Source organism: Gobius niger (assembly GCF_951799975.1).
Source record: "Gobius niger genome assembly, chromosome: 1".
Taxonomy (NCBI): domain Eukaryota; kingdom Metazoa; phylum Chordata; class Actinopteri; order Gobiiformes; family Gobiidae; genus Gobius; species Gobius niger.
In genome coordinates, this window is record NC_136852.1 from 53,119,127 (window position 1) to 53,135,614 (window position 16,488).

Genomic DNA, 16,488 nt, shown 5'->3' on the forward strand with positions numbered 1-16,488 from the left:
CTCTGTCTCCTCACTCCTCCTTGTTTGCCATAATAATTACGTTTGAGAGGGAAATCACAGCGGATTTACCGACTCCTCCTACCCTGCTCTGACCGGGCATGTTCCTAAATAGGGCATAAGGGCAGGATCTTCACAGTAGACTCGGCCCTCGCTGGGCGCGTAGTTCAGTCATAGCCACGCCCGCACCATTAGCTCTATTTCTAACGGCCTGTCAATCAAAGTCCGGCCCTCATTAGTATACGAGATTTCTGAAATGTTTCTTACGAAAACCAGCCTGGTTTCTTTAATTGTAACCAACTATTGCTCCAGCGTTATCACAGGAGCAATATCTAGCTGTAGAAAGTGCCAAAAAATTTGAAACCAGGCTTTACAGTTGCTTAAAACGTGTGTAAAGTGCAATGCCAGCTATTGGAAAACTAGCTTGTTTTGCCGCCCACCTATGGACGTACTGCAGCAATGGCGGGCAATGGCGGCCCCTAGCGTCGCATCTGATTGACACTAGTTTAGACTTATATTTGGATAGCACTCCCGTTCATCTGTCTCGTCTACAAGTTAGCATTGTGCCTGTTTCTAGTATTACTGTATATGAGTAGTTATGATTCAATCTCTTTCAAAGCGAACGGTGATAGTGAAGAGGATGAGCTGGCGAGGCTGAGGATGCTGGTGGTTTTCCTGCTGCGGTGGAGAGGTGGGGTGTTGCATTGCTCAAACAAATGGGATAGAGAGTACACTTATCAACCGGAAAGATTAGTTGAAAAGCAAAGGTTATCAGGCAGTAATGAACAGAAATACTTCATCACAGCCACTTCAGCTTCATTAGTAATTAGTAGTGATAGATAAAAGTCATTTTCGTTGCAGTGGTAGAAGATATGGAAATGGCATTCATTGCAGTTTTATTAGAGTATACGGATTTTGAGCAGCTCTTCCTAATTTTTTTTTTCAACACCTCTAATCCTGTAAGTGGTCTCCTCAGATGTCCCCTCCATGATGCTGGAAGTGACTGGTGTGCGTCCCGGTGCGAATAATGTGCCCATTGGAGTGTGTTTCCTTGAGCGGGTCAGGGCTGTGGGCTGATTAACACACAGGATGTGACCTTTCATTCACTCTGGGCTCGGCGCGGCATCTATCTCCTCGGCCCCCATTCAGCTCCAATAATGGCATGGGAATTAATGACGCTCCATAGAGGTGTCATCGTGTCATCACCGGTGGCTTTAAGTGCCGCTGGCGCCTCGCAAATGTTCTTGAAAAAAATGAAAAGATTTTACCATAAAATCCTGATCCAGTTTGATGTGTCTTTTGTGATGAAATGATGAGAAAAGGTTGAGCTTATAAGGAGGGAAATCATATTTGAATAGTATAGGAATTCAACACAATCACCATGGTGGGTGCAATATTGTCAATACAGCAGTCGTGGTAGTATTAAGATAAGGTAAATTGCATGAGCAGTGGACCATTGCAGTGCAGCGGATCTTAAGCAAAGGTTACCATGGAGCCCCTTGCTGAAGGATTAACGTATTGTATGTTTTGGGTTGATGAAGGAAACCGGTAAGTCAGAGCTGATATTACAGTGAAAGATTTTATTAGCCAACAAAATCAACCTAGTAAGGCTTCAGTTTGAATCATTCGGGAAGAGGACGGACTTTTGGGTGGATCTTTGCTGCTGATTGGATCACGCTGTTTTAGCCAATCACAGCTGACCTCAATAGGTATAGCAAAACAAACTACTAAAGCAATTAAACATTTAGTTTATGACAATGCTACTCGTGTTTGCAGCAGCATTCCTCATGCTTTCCGTCGTCGCCATGGTGTTAATTAGCATCAATACATTTCCGTGTGCAAGGTTTGGAAACTGGAGCACCCCGAGGATACTCACCCTAGATGCTGGGGAACGCGAAGAGTTTAATGGCAAAAACAGATATCTCTGTTTTCTGACTTTATAAAATCGTTTTATTTTCTATTTGTAGTCCTGGACTCGACAGGTGATCCAAGCGGGCCACCTGTTAGTCTTATCGATTAACAGCTGCTGGCGCTCTAGTGGGCCACACGCTCCGTAAAGGTATAATTAGCGAGAGTTCTCTTCTGGCCCAGTACTGGTTCATGAACTGCAATTCTAATGAAGTTGAGAATATGTTCTGCCCGGTACTGGTTCATACACTTCAAATCTAATGAAGTTTAGAATATGTTCTGGCCCAGTTCTGGTCCATGCACTCCAATTCTAATGAAATTATAAATTATGCTCATATACATATTCATTTCAATGCAGGCTTACGAACATGTCAACGTAGCTGTCTCTAAATGCAGAAGGAAATATCTAAAAACAACAACAATACAAACCAGCCAACAGGCCTACAAGTAAATTTAACTATAGTTAGCAGGTATAGTTGCACCGTTGTAGTATCAAAATCACCACTGTGTCCGGCAAATTTAAAGTAAACATTATTTGCTTAATGTGGAATCACTTGATTGGTTGCATTAAGGGTAGAATGGCCTTTTCATTGCCGTCATATTAGCCATTTATATCAGTAGCTGCACTGTTTGTTGAGAAGGAATAGTGATAGTCTTGTCTTATTACTTGTGTAGTAGAAACAACACTAACAACTTCAGTGGTGTCTTTCTAAGTGACTTGATCAGTAAATGTACCTTTGTTGAATAAGAAAACATTTGCATAGAGCATTTCGTCAGTGCTTGAAATGCTCTTTGCGTCACTGTAAGATTTATGGGCTTTGTCTTCAGACGTGCATACTTTGAATGCATGTTTTAGCAGGTAAATGTCAAGCACTGCTCTCTCCCTCGTCATGTTCAGCTACGCCCGTGCACCCAGAGGACCGCTTATGCATATTTAATCACATATTTACACTGTAGGCATGGTGTGCTTGGATGTTTGAGGAGAACAGCCTGCGTCGGAGTGGTGTGCAGAGGATGAGTCAGGCTGGATGGGGGAGAGAGAGGGGGGAGGGAGAGGGGGATATGGGGTGAGGGGTGCGGGGCCTGTCACTGTCTGGGAATGGTGACAGGATTTATGGAGATCCATGTCTTTGAGGGCAGCCAGGCTGGAGCAGAGAGCACCTCCCCCTGCACACATATCACACATACTGTATGCTCTTCCCGGGTTCCTGTGTTTGTAAATAAATAAGTGACTTTATATTAGATAAGAGTAAAGTCCTACTGCATATTGGATTACTTATGTTTTTAATGTTTTCACAACTTGTCGTAAAATGTGTGTTTTGTGACACTAGAGGAAGTGAAATCATTTGTTGCACCAGCAGTGGCTAGCTAGCGTGGGATTGTGTTTTTGCAATTCCTGACACATTCTAATTTAATGAGGTTTTATTGTTATATCCGGTGCTCTTGTTCGTATAAAAGCAATTGCACGCCATGTGTTTATGCATTTACCAGTAGCCTAGTGATCCACTGCTCATGGAGTTATTCCACAGCTCCTTTCTCTACATTTTAAAATGGTCTTTGGTCAATGTTAATCTATTGACATTGTTTGTGAGTCACTAGTAAAATGGCCGATTTCACCGGTACTTTAATTTATAACATTTGATTCCAAACTCTATTAGCAGTGAGCCAGTGTCGAGAATTGAAATGCATTACAAAAACATGAAGGTTTGATCCAGCAGTTGAACTTTACTGAAACACCATTTCCTCCTTGCTTAATCTATGTGGAGTGCAATATGTTCTCACGGGAAATACTGAATTGTGTCTATGCTTAGTATCAGAACCTATTACAATTTTCTACTGCGTGAGTCTACGATTTTTAAAGATTAATTCCCATTGCAAGATATATACAGCTAAAAAGGTAAAGGGCAAAAGAAAACCATGTACTGAAAATGTAATGGTTGTACATATAAGATAGAAGGGTGTTTAATAAGAGTGTGACCTAACAGTAGATGAAGCTTTTACCCCCTGGCTGAAAACTGAAAAAAGGTGTAATCCCAGTCTGGACCAAATATTTATCACTGCATGTAATACAGCATCAGTGGCTTTCCAGAAGTCTGGTATTAGAAAGAGACTGCCACCAGTTTGTGCTTAGAAGACTGACTTAACCCCGAAAATCTTGATGCAAACCATAAATGGACATCTTTGGAGTACATACATAAATCAGTGTTAGTCCCCCACATGTTCTTTGTCTTTTTTGATGTATGATAGCACAGCTTTGTACTGGAGTCTCTAACATAGATTTAGATGCAGGTGACACTCCTTCCTGCTTGTCTTAAATCACTCGTAGGTCGTGCAGTGACTAAAATCCCTTTAATTCATCCCTGCTCCTAGAATGAACCTTATTCATTCACTCTTTATGATTATTTTGTGGAAAACATAGTATTGAACAACTTGAACAACTCACATGAAAGCCTTAAGATCAACTAATTCAAACAAAGGAGACCTGAACACTACATGAAAAAATATGTTGACGCGCCGGAATCTATGCTCAAGGTGGAGCAAGACGCAATGATTCACATCATTCTGACTCAGTAAAACCTGTTACTATCTACTGGAAAAAGAAAAACAAAAGGCTGCACGAAAGAGTATGAAAGATATGTCGACCTTTGTCACAGTTGTAGTTTATTCACAGGGGTGGCCCAGCCAAACGGGGCCCATGCAGACATCGCACAGGGGCCGAACAAGTTTTCCTACAACATAGTCAACACAATTATATTTAAGATTTTGCAAAAAAAATTTACCCAGCTTTCTTTAGTTCAACCACTTTTCATGATGTTCACAGTTTCACTTCCGTATTGGACACTGACAGGAAGTGACATAGATAGAGGCAAACTATTTGAAACTGTTGCCGTGCCGACCATGTTATATCAACGAGAAATAGCTCAAACTGCGATGGAACTTTAACCGATGTCACTTCCTGTCAGTAGCTTAAAAATGAAAATGTCTGCAACATTTCTTCAGTAAATTGCTGCTTCACTGAAATAAATGTATAATTATTGCTTACAATTATCCATCTAAATAAGTCAGCATGCAAATCTGTCAAGCAAAATTTGATTTGAGAACTGAGCACAGTATTCTTGTACACAGTAGCGCGGTACCATTAATTGTTTTTTTGATACAAATATTTGTCATCAACAACCAGAAATGTTTAAAGGGATATTTCAGGATTTTTGACATAGGGCCTCATTTCCTAGTTATCCAGTTGTTGATTTCTGGAGACATTTTTTTTATTTTATTCATGCAGTCCTTAAATTTGAAGAGTTTAGTGGTGCTAGGCTAGCGCTGGTCTATGGTAACTAGAAACCTGCATTAGAAAATCTCTTCAAAATCATGGGGTAGTCCTCCAAACGTTGTCATAGCTTTCTGATTTGTAGAAAGCTCCTTTGTGAATTGCACGTGTAGTAATGCGGGTCGCAGGTAAACAAACTACTGTAGATCCGGTTACCTAGTAGATCACCCCGCCGCTGCGTAGCTTACAACAAGGAAGCTGATGCTGCTCATATAAGTTATTTTAAATGAAAAATGGTTGCATAAAAAAAAAATATTCAGGCAACACAGTCATTTATATCGGTAGTTTGGTGTTATAAGTGATTTGCCTCAGGTGCACTGTGCTTGGGTCAGACTGTTTTTAATGCAGGCTACTAGTTACCATAGACATGCACTAGCCTAGCACTAGCCCAGCACCACTAAACTCTTCAAATAAGGACTGCATGAATTCAAAAAAAAAATATCTCTTCAGAAATCAACAACACTCTGGATAACTCGGAAATGAAGAGCGTGTAGAAATGCAAGCGCTCGTTACTGGTTAGAGATCCCTGACATGGAGGCATGGCCATCTCCACATATTTAGGATATAGTACAGAATAAATGGAATAGTATACTGTATGTTTCAGTATGACCTACAGCATAGGTCAATCCAACTCAGTGCACTCTTTGTGTCAGTCCCATGCCTTGGCAAATCACATCCAAGGACATTTAAATTCCGGCTTGCGATAGGAGGCAGATGACCGGCTGTGACAACTACAGGATGGGCCTACAGGGCATAAGAATAGAACGAATATATATAGAGGATGTTCCAAATCCAGGGGGGCCCGGGTAAACAGAGCCTCGAACTAAAGCACCCAGAGGAAACCACGGCAGCGCTAAGTCTGGTACACGGTGTGTAGCAGAAAATCCCCAATAATAGTAAATCACCCGTCCCCCTTTCCTTCCTCGGTTCCTCTTCCTTCCTCCACTGTCTCCTTGACTCCTCTCCTCACTGCACTTTAATGTACGGACGAGGCCCCGTCCCAGATACCAGAGCCCCGTTGCTTGCGTGACATGGGCAGCCCTATGTGTGTATTTGATTTATGTGTCTTGTCCAGACCTAAAGGGGCTAACGCGACCCCCTACTACACCCCTACCCAACCCAGCCCCCCCAAAAAGCTCTCTAAAAGCCTAACAGGGAACAGGGGGGTGAAGGTGGTTCCCCAGGAAGAGGTGTGCTAAGAATGTCCTCTGCTCTATAGTGGGTTTAGGGTTATAGAGGTTGTGAAATACTTTGAAACTGTAATCTAATGGGGTGTTGGTCCTGTCACTGCACACTGAATGTTTGGATCAGGTGTCTGTCGCCCTCTGCTGGTAACAGTGGTAAGTAAAGCGCGCTAAATTGACGAAAGAGCAGCAAAGTTATTAGCAAACATGAAGTATATACATTATAATATGATGTGTAATAAAAGTACAGCAAAAACAAATGAGTCAAACACGTACATGTTTTGGGATTTTGTGACAAATTTTTCTTATTGGAGGCATTTTCGTATGAAGAGCTTCCATGTGGATACCTAAGTCTTCATCGTTTTACCTTACCACTCACATCTGAGCAGAATTAGCAGCCAGTGGAAGTACACCATTGCTCTTCTTGTGTTGTCAGCGGAGGCCCAGGCCAAAGCTAAAAGCATTGCCTTTTACAGTAACATGTATATTTTCATTTCTCATATCTGCACTGCTGTACACACAGAGCACTGTCTTCCATCCTGATTTTGGCGGTTTGCCGCAGAGACCAGCCACCTGAGAATGCACTTTTAGGCCTTAAATCTTACACACCGACATGAGCAAACACACCCAGGAGCATCACCTCTCCTCCCTGTTCCTCAGAAGTACATTTACTCTGGTACATTTATTTGACAAAGCTTCTGGCGGGAAAAAACATCATGAAATCCTGCCAATGGTTAAGAAGAGCTGGACTGAAGGACACCACAGAGGCACTTATCATGGCTGCACAGGAGCAGGCCTTGAGCACCACCAAAGCAATAGAGCCCCAGACCAGACAAGACTAAAGGTGTAGACTGTGTAAAGAGGCCCCTGAGACAGTCCAGCACATAACTGCAGGGTGTAAGATGCTGGCAGGGAAAGAAATGGAAGTGGTGAGCCAACCGGACAATGCGGTGGTGAGCAAACAGCAGAGGAAAGCTTAACTGCATGACATAGCAATACCAAGTGATGGCAACATCAGGAAGATAACAGGACTTCATTGATCTCACAATTGAGAAAAGTGTGTGTTACATAAGCTCCCAAAAACACTCAGGGGGTGCAAATAGTCAGGAAAATGTGCTATCAAAGAAGAACAGGATAATGTGCAAACAAGTAAGCATTAAACAACAAGGAGCCGTGTGCATTATACAGTTTTAAAGCACAACACGGAGTCAAGAATTCCTCTACAAACTGCAATAAAACTGTTTAATGCACGGCCGTGATGAGACAAAAGTCCTTAATTTTTCCGCTTTCAGTGATTTGAGGACAGAAAAGTATCATGCTAATGTCAACAAGTGCAGGATGATTGACACCCGCTCCAGCCAATGACGTACGTTCATAGTGGTCTCCACATAGTCTCCACATTTGATATTCTGAGATTATGAGTTATTACAAAGAAATGTCCAGTATAGTCCCTATAACCCGTCACTCAGTATGGCTGTTGACCCGCACTAAGTAGACCAACCCATTCCAAAAACTATGGCCACTACAAATGTTTAAAATAATAAATGCAAATTTCAAACAAACTGCAATTGGAGTGTTTGATGCACCCGTACTCCTTTCTTATAAACTACATCGACAATATCTTCGCTAAACTCAGGGAATAGAATTCAAGAGACAGTGGAATATTTATGGATAAATATTAGGGGTTCAGCTCTAACGGTTCAGTTCACAGTGCAGGACCCATGGTTTGGTGCATCACGATGCAAGTGCAATCTAAAAAATAATAAGTTGGTTTTGAAATGAAATAGCCTAATGATCATTATTAGACAGTATTTAGGTATAACCTTAGAATACAGTTGGCAATGCTTTCAAAGCTGCTTTATAAAATGTACCTCTGGGCTCACAATACGTGAAAGCACAATAGAAAACAAATGGTACAGCAGCAAAGGAAAAAAAGAAAAAAAAAGCAACGCTCAGTGGTAGTTTCATTTTCGTTTTCCGCACACGGAGGCTGAAGTAGTCTGAGCAGCGCGTTTCATTTGAAGCTTGTGTTTGGCCAGTTGTTGGGCAACTTTCTGCTTGTACTTTTTTTCGGAGACAAAGCTTTGGAGACGGAATATGGTCAGGATTGGATCTTACGCATATTTGTCTGCGCCTCTGACATTACGCAGCACTGGATCTATAATGAACCACAGCCTCGGTCACTGCAGGAGAGACTTAAACAGACACGCAGATGTCATGTGTTTTGGAGGATGTCACAGTACCGGTGCGGAGCGTCTACAGCTGCAGTTTAGCGGTGAGTCACACACATCGCCCTGTTTGGATGCGCGCGCACACGCACGGCAGTCAGATCTTGTTGTGACGCTGGGAAATAAACATGGCGGCGCCCTTATGGAGCTTAAGCCCCGCCCTACTCGCGATTGCGTTTTATAATAGGCTATTGGTCTCATTTTTTAATTTTTATTATTGCAATTTTGCTACTAAAATAAAGAACCATTTTATTGTGTGCTGTTTTTGCCTTTCAGTTTGTGCATGATCAATGAAAAATAAATAAATAAAAATATACTTTCATTTGAATACACAATTAACTTTGTGTTGTATTGCCTGCAATGTAAGAACTTTCAAAAGTCACCTTGCAGAGGAAAAATAAAGTGTATTACTATGGATAAATTACTAAAATAAGAATACATGGATAAAAATGAAAAATATTTCAGCCTCCACCTCTTGATGAGCTGATGAGAACAGACTGAAGAGGCTGTTATGAACGTATGGGTTGGAGTAAATGTCATTAATGGATTTTTATTTTTGTTTTTTTGATCAGTAGTATGGATTTTCAAGACACAACAATCTCCTTAAGATCCATTAGTGTAAAATTGAACAAGGAGGATACTTTAAAATGTTGTAGGCAGTCAGTTGAAGTGTAGATCAGGCTCTTTTTAAACAGATTAGCCTTTACTGTGTCTCCCAACAGGAGAAATTACAACAGTTAAAACAGTTACCGCCATGGAACCCTCCATCTCAATTGTAAACTATAGATACAGACGGCATCTCTGAAATCGCCCAATTGGGTGCGACTGGGTTGCAACCTTTAATTCCCTTATACCATAGTTCAATAAACTGAAACTGTTCATTTGGGCCTGTTTTTGTTTTCAACTCCTGAGCAGGAGTTATTTCACTTTTTAAGCTGTTTTACCTTCCAGCTCAATTGATGATCATTACTTTGGAAACAGCTGCAGTGGAGTGATATAGAATGTGATTTTACTTTTGGTTGGCAGCTGTTTGGAACGGTGCCTATTTTGATATAAATTAAAATGGAAACTCACATGAAAGGACTTGTCCAGTTATTTGAGGTTCCATTTGTAACAACTCTGTAGTGGTGGGCGGAGTTCAAAACAGCTGATTTACCAACCAAAATGACAGAGACTGAGAATGGTCTATACAAAAATAATGCACGCCAGTTAGCGTTAGAATTCACACGGGCCACGGTATAAGTGATAAACAGAGCTACTTTATGTACAATGAATAAAAAGGGACAAGGGAAACTACGGACATACCAGGGGCTCAGAGAGGGGCTGGGGAAGCGCTGGAGGGTGAAAGCATCAGTGGCTACAGCAGATGTCAGGAAAATGCAGTTCCAGGAACAGCAAAGACACTGCATCGAACCAAACTCCCAGGGCTCTGGTAGTGGACCCGAGCTTGGAAGGATGAGAAAATATTTTTCTACAAAGTATGTGTAGATCTGCTTTGTACTGAAGTATATACTCTTTCAATATGATTCCATTTCTTCTATATTGTTATTTAACGTATAGTTGAAACGAGGACTCTGACAAGAGCCTGCCCTGCATACCCACACGCCATTTGAGCTTAAGTGAGTGATAAGCAGCATGTACTCTGTCCTCTCTCTCTTTCCTCTCATTCTATCTCCTCCTCTCGCCTCCGCTCTGGTCTACAGGCTTTAAGTGATTTTGTCGGGGGCTGATGCTGTTATCGACACATTCCCCTTGAGCAGAGCAGTGGGCATCAAGCGTGTATCTGTAGTATAGGCTTAAGGCTTAGAGACAGACTCTGGATCTATACAGCACAGGACAAATGAACTGCACTGCAATAAATATTGAATGAAAAAGGAGAAAATAGCATTGCTCATGCATTTATGACCATGAGCTTTGTCTGATCTGCTGTGTACATGTGTAAAACAAGACTGTGAATTGATTTACCAGGATGGCAGAAGTAGAATTCATCAGACTTTTTTAAACATACGTATATGTAAGTATGTTAGTCAGTAAGTAGATAAATAAGTAAGCAAGAGTTTGAAATGGTTTAGGCCTCTTAAAGCAGCTGACTTGGATTATGTTGTATTTGGGGATTCTGTGACAGGGAATGCCATTATCTCCCACTGACCAAAAGCCTATCCCACACACATGGTTCCTATCAGGCCCAGGACGGTTCAGGTGCTGCCTCGCATTCCTCACAGGGAGAGGCAAAAAAGGAGGAGGAGGAACAGGGAGGGAGGGAGATACAGAAAGAGAATGAAAGAATGAATGGATGTCTGGATAAACATGTATAATAATGTACGTATTGCATCAAAGCCTAATATGGTCATTAAAGCGTCACAAACTGAACCTCACCTTTTACTGACACTTTGAACATAAAATGCGATTCAATTCAAATCTGCAGTGAATATCGGTGCTGATTTAACACAGTGCCAAAGAAGAGTAGACAGGACAATTGCAGCAGGAGGGGTGCATTAGGGTGCGGGGGTCCCAAGTCGAGCGTAGACTTGTGGGGGCGGAACCTGCCTAAGATCAATGGCAGTGACAGCGAGTGCACCCAGGAGCTTGAGATTCAAAGTAAGCCAATAAATAACATCCGAGAGACAACCACCGTCTACACCGACTCACGACCCCCTTGGCCCCCTGTCCCACGGATTGCGGGGCCCCCTTGATTACTTGTAGGGGGGCTAAGCGGCGGCCGTGGGACGTTCCGGCTGCACAATACAGCACTCATATGGAGCCCTCACTCACCTCTTGCCTCCATTTGTTGGACATTCGTCTTTCAGCATGTGTGCGAGTTTGTTTTGGGGGTAGGGGCCTCGGAGGTGCTGCTGGATGGGGCGTTGGTACAGGCTGGTGCAGACAGAGATGAGGAGATAGTAAAAACATGGAATACAATGTGGAGAAAAGATTACTCCAAAGTGTCGAAATGCGTCCGCAGGTTCTTGTGAGTGTGGAGGAGGGTTGGAAGTGTCATAATTGCCTGAAATGAGGAGATGATTTACGCAGCGCGCCGAGGCAGAGGATCAGTTTAATTACAGCAGATGACTCTTTTTTGGCAAACTGCCGGATTCACGCTAAACAGGAAGCAACAATTTACAGGAGTTTTTGTCTATTTTCATCGGAAAGATTAAAAATAAGAAAAAGAAAATACCACACCAGGGCAGGAATGTGAGAACAGTTTTGGACTAACTAATGTGTCATGCTCAATTAGTTTTATTCAAAAAGATGTGGTTGTCAGATGTTGGGCACACAAGAGGCTTCAGATAACTGCAGAGCAATGAGTAATATAGAGGAAAGTTCATTTCTGTTTGTGTCCTTTTTTTTTTAGGTTAGTCTTTGTTTAATCCAAGGGTGCTCAAAGTAGGACCAGTGGGTCACATGGGGTTGCATTTGAGATTAACCCCTGCCTTAAAGGGGCTAGATGCAAGTTATCCATTTTATACTCACTACTGCCACCTCAGGTCATATGTGTAACTGCAGCTTCTATATTGAGCTCGTGCATGACGGCAATTCGGACACGAAGTAACACCTTTTTGAGTGACAGTGCAGGATTTTAGAGGCAGTTGTGGTGAACAGGTCTGGGCTCATTCTACACATTAGGACATTGTTGGAATATTTAGGGGGATGAAATTAGATAATTTTGCCATTTTTAAACTCCGTATAGTCCCTTTAAAGGAACAGGCCACCGTTTTTCCATACGGAGATATGTTCTTACCTGAGCTTAGACGAGTTGATGAGTAACTATCTGGTCTTTACGTGTGCGCTCAGTCATGTTAGCATTTAGCCTCTCCTCCTCTCCCATGAACCCAAGTTAGAAGCGACCAAGCTCTTCCACGTTTCCCCTATTTAAATACGGTTACGTGAGCGTATAGTTTCTTTACTGTGCGGACGTCAAAGTTGTCGCGTTGTCGGGATTTTGTCACATATTTGAAACTTTTGTCGTGTTTTCATGTTTTTGTTGCTTTTCTCACTCTTTACTCACTTTTTTTGCTGTGTTATTGTTGCTTTTCTGACACCCTTTTGTCCCTTTTTTGTCGCTCTTTCACAGCTTTTTTCATCACTTTTTTTTGTTGCTTTTCTGTCGTGTTTTTGTCACTTTTTTGTCACATTTTTGTTGCGTTTTCATCCTTGTTATTTTGCCGTTTTTAGATTTACATGAAGCCAAACTGGAGAAAATGTCCTCGGTTCAGGTGGGGGTTAAGAGTGGTCATGGAGTGGTACATGATTTCATTAGGCTACTTGAGTAAAAGTACAGCTACCAATTGTTTTATTATGGCCCGATACCTTATACCTTTATTTCATAACAATGAAAGAGGAAGCCACAAAATTAAGATATTAGTTGTGGTTCAAACTAATTCCTAACTTACCTAACCTACTGCATTTTTGTAGCGTCCCAATTCTTAACAGGGAGGAGTTTATAGGCGCATTTCACAACTAACAGGGACACTTTTTAGCGTCACTTTCACAAAAATGCTAGAAAATTTGCCTGCAAGTTCATCAAATTGTTCCAAATCCAAATGTCCCCCCCCCCCCCCCCCCCCTCAAATGTATGAGTTTAAAATATACTAAAAGAGGAAACAGCAAATTTCGTTCCATTACTAGAAATAGTGATGTAATACTTGTTATGTGTTATGTTGTACAAATTACACCTGTACAGCAAAACAACAGGGACAAACCTTCTCCTGTGTTGTGAGTCACAACACAGGAGAAGGTCAAATGCCACTGACGCACAAGTTGTGAGTCAGTGGCATTTGACAGAACATCAGCACAGAGCCACCTGTTCATAGAGTGTGCATGACCGGGCTGGATGAACAAAACACGTGGCCAAATTTACTTTTTACAAATGTAGTGGACTAGAAAGTATTAGAGTAGAGTATTAGAGGATTAAAGTTACTCGTTACTAACCATTATTTATGATGATGAATCCTCTGATGCTTTGGAAAGAGAGAGAAAAAACTCTACTTGTCTGGACTACACTTTTGTACTTTATTGATTATGATTTATGACTGTGATGGACCACAGTAAACGTTGATGGTCTGTGTGGAGGCTCTAGTCCCAGAGTTATCCCAAAGGCACGGGGAGTCTCTTTGAGGTTTACTGCAGCTCACTCAAACACAACTGTCACACCTCATCTCGTTACTATGGCAGATCTGAGCGGCCCGGCGCAGTGAGCTGACGGAGGGAGCAGGGAAGAACAGGAGGAAGAAAGAGGAAATGTCCATAGAGAGAGAGAGAGAGAGTGGGTGGAGGAGAGTGTGGCAGACTTACAGTAGATCTCAGCGGTGCATTTTCAAAGTGCACAGTGACACTTCCGATCACGATGATGAGGGAAGTGGAGCATGTGAGCTGCGGTGCCCTCTCGCCCCGTCCTGCAATTACTGCTATACATCACCCCCCATGCCACCACTGCTGCCCCACTGTCTGCTGCTTACACAGGCAGGTTCACAAAGGTGTTCTTGTTCTCGTCCCAAGCCTGGGTAAATGTAGATGTGTGACAGTGTCAGGGTGTCCAGCGTAAAACCTCTACAAGGCTACTCTTGTAAATGTCATTCCAAACCATTATACTGCCACATTCAACCGAACCCTCAGATCTGACTCACCCGAGCAATGGTCTTGGTCTCGGTCTGAGGGACAGAGATGAGATAGAAATGTGTCACAAAGACATAATAGAAACGCTGTGAGTGTTTAGCCGTGTGAGAGGAGAGAGTTTGTGCTGGAGGAACAGCCCTCAGTCCCAGCAGAAGCCTATTTAAGGAGCATTGGATTCAGACTGTGTCTGAGCAGCTTTATTGCCAGTGTGTGCTACACAAACCATTGTTCACCCGCTCAGTGATTTTCACTGAAGGGGTCGCAGAGGGTTGCCATGGTAACCTTTCAGTATAGATGGCCTGTTTCTTCTCCAACAGCGGTGATCATGAGCATCATTGGAGCAGCATCATTAGCGGCAGCCCCTGGGGCTGTGATGGGAGCCAGGATGGGACATTAGAGTGTGTGGACACAGACAGGTGTGGTCTGTGTCAGGCTCATCTCTAAATACTGTTACCACAGACCTGTATCTGCTGCCTTCAGCTGGGCTCTGAGGCAACAACAAAGCCATCCAGGCTGATCCTCTGTGGTGTAAACACTGTGATTGTATCATCCTCTGTAAAGCCTGTCATTCACGCTCCTCTCTGCTTCTCTGAGCGCTTCATGGTTTTGTGCAAATGGAGGAAAACATAAGAGAAGCAGTCGCCCACGTCACGTATTTGACACACTTAAAGAGGCTTTGAAGACCCTCCTGAGGTAAAGCTCTCACTGAGAGAGGAGCTGAGGGTCCAAGCAAAAACACATTCCAGCAACATGTCTCTTCTGAATCTCATTTCTCCAATGAAAATATAGATACAGTATCAAACTACAAGCCCCTCTCGAAAGCTGTTCCGTGTGGGCTTTTCTAAACACTCAGCTGGTCAGGTCAGATCTGAGGTCTGTGTTTTTCACTGAGTTTCGAGGTGAGACATGAGCATGTTTATACTTGCCAGCGCCCTCAGACACGTGTTTGAGTGATCGCATGAATGACAGACTGAAATGATAAGTGTTTAGATTTTCTGTTCCCACTGCAGCTCTTACTTTAAATACACTCAGTGAAGTGTGAGGAGAGCGATGAGGCCTGAAGAGCTGCTTCAGTCTCTGACAGCAGCAATAAGTATGAGTGTGACAAGTAACATATCGACAATCTGATGTACAGGTATTGGGATACTTTATTTGGCGATACATCATCAGACTGTGGTATCGGTATCAATTCATATGTTTTGGAATATTTTACAAAACAACACTATCATTTTGCTGCTGAGAACAGTGGGTTTCAAGCTGTGGTGCTTCAGGTTGTGTTCACGCTTCTCTGTAGTTCTTGCATCATTTTATTAAGAGTTTGTTTTAATTTATGTTTATGTGCTGATCTTTCTTGTGTGTAACTGCTGTACTTTATTCATGGTTTGTCATAGATAAAGATAGATTTATTTTAACGCGAGGGATTTCCTTCACAACCGGTAATCTAACACAATAGCGCCCCTATGTGGAAAAAGAGTAACATTTTTTTCAGTAGTAGTAGTAGTTTTAAACATAGCCTATATTCTTCAATGTAATGTTTTCTAATCAGAAAAATTAAAATGTATAAAACAAAGAGCAGTAAATTGTCTTTGTTCTCGAAGGTCTATGTGTGTGTGACTTCCTGAGTTTAAGTATCAATCTGTCCGTGTCAGCATGCTGCCCAGACAGTGCTGAGCGGGTCTTTCTGGTCCCTAATGTCCTCTTGGAGCCAGAGGCAAGATCCATCAAATACAACGTCTGCTGCATGTCAAATCACCAGTCTACTGCTGCAGCCCTGGCAATCAATGCGGCTCTGAATGAAAGTGCAGGAATAGAAGTGTGCGAAAATAGCAGCGAGATAGTAATAAAGTATAGACCTACATTTCAGTGATGCCTAAGGTGGTGCTGGTGTGAAAAGCTGCTTGTATTTATTCACACTAATTAACACTCTCATGCACAGTCTAGTATGGATAAAATAGAGCAATAAAAGGAGAAATGTCAAGTTGGGAGGCTAAAGCAGAGCAAATTCAGAAATGTATGACCCACATTTAACCCCTGAAAACATTTCACATTTCACTAACCTACACCATCTGGTCTATTTTAAGGGACTTTACTTTTTTAAATGAGACATCGCAAATCCACAGATTGGGAATCATTTGTGTGTGACATCAGTGCAATTAAGAATCAACCAGCCAAACTACTTACAAGGGATTTAATGATCAAACTGAAGATAAATATTAATGAAAAACAATGT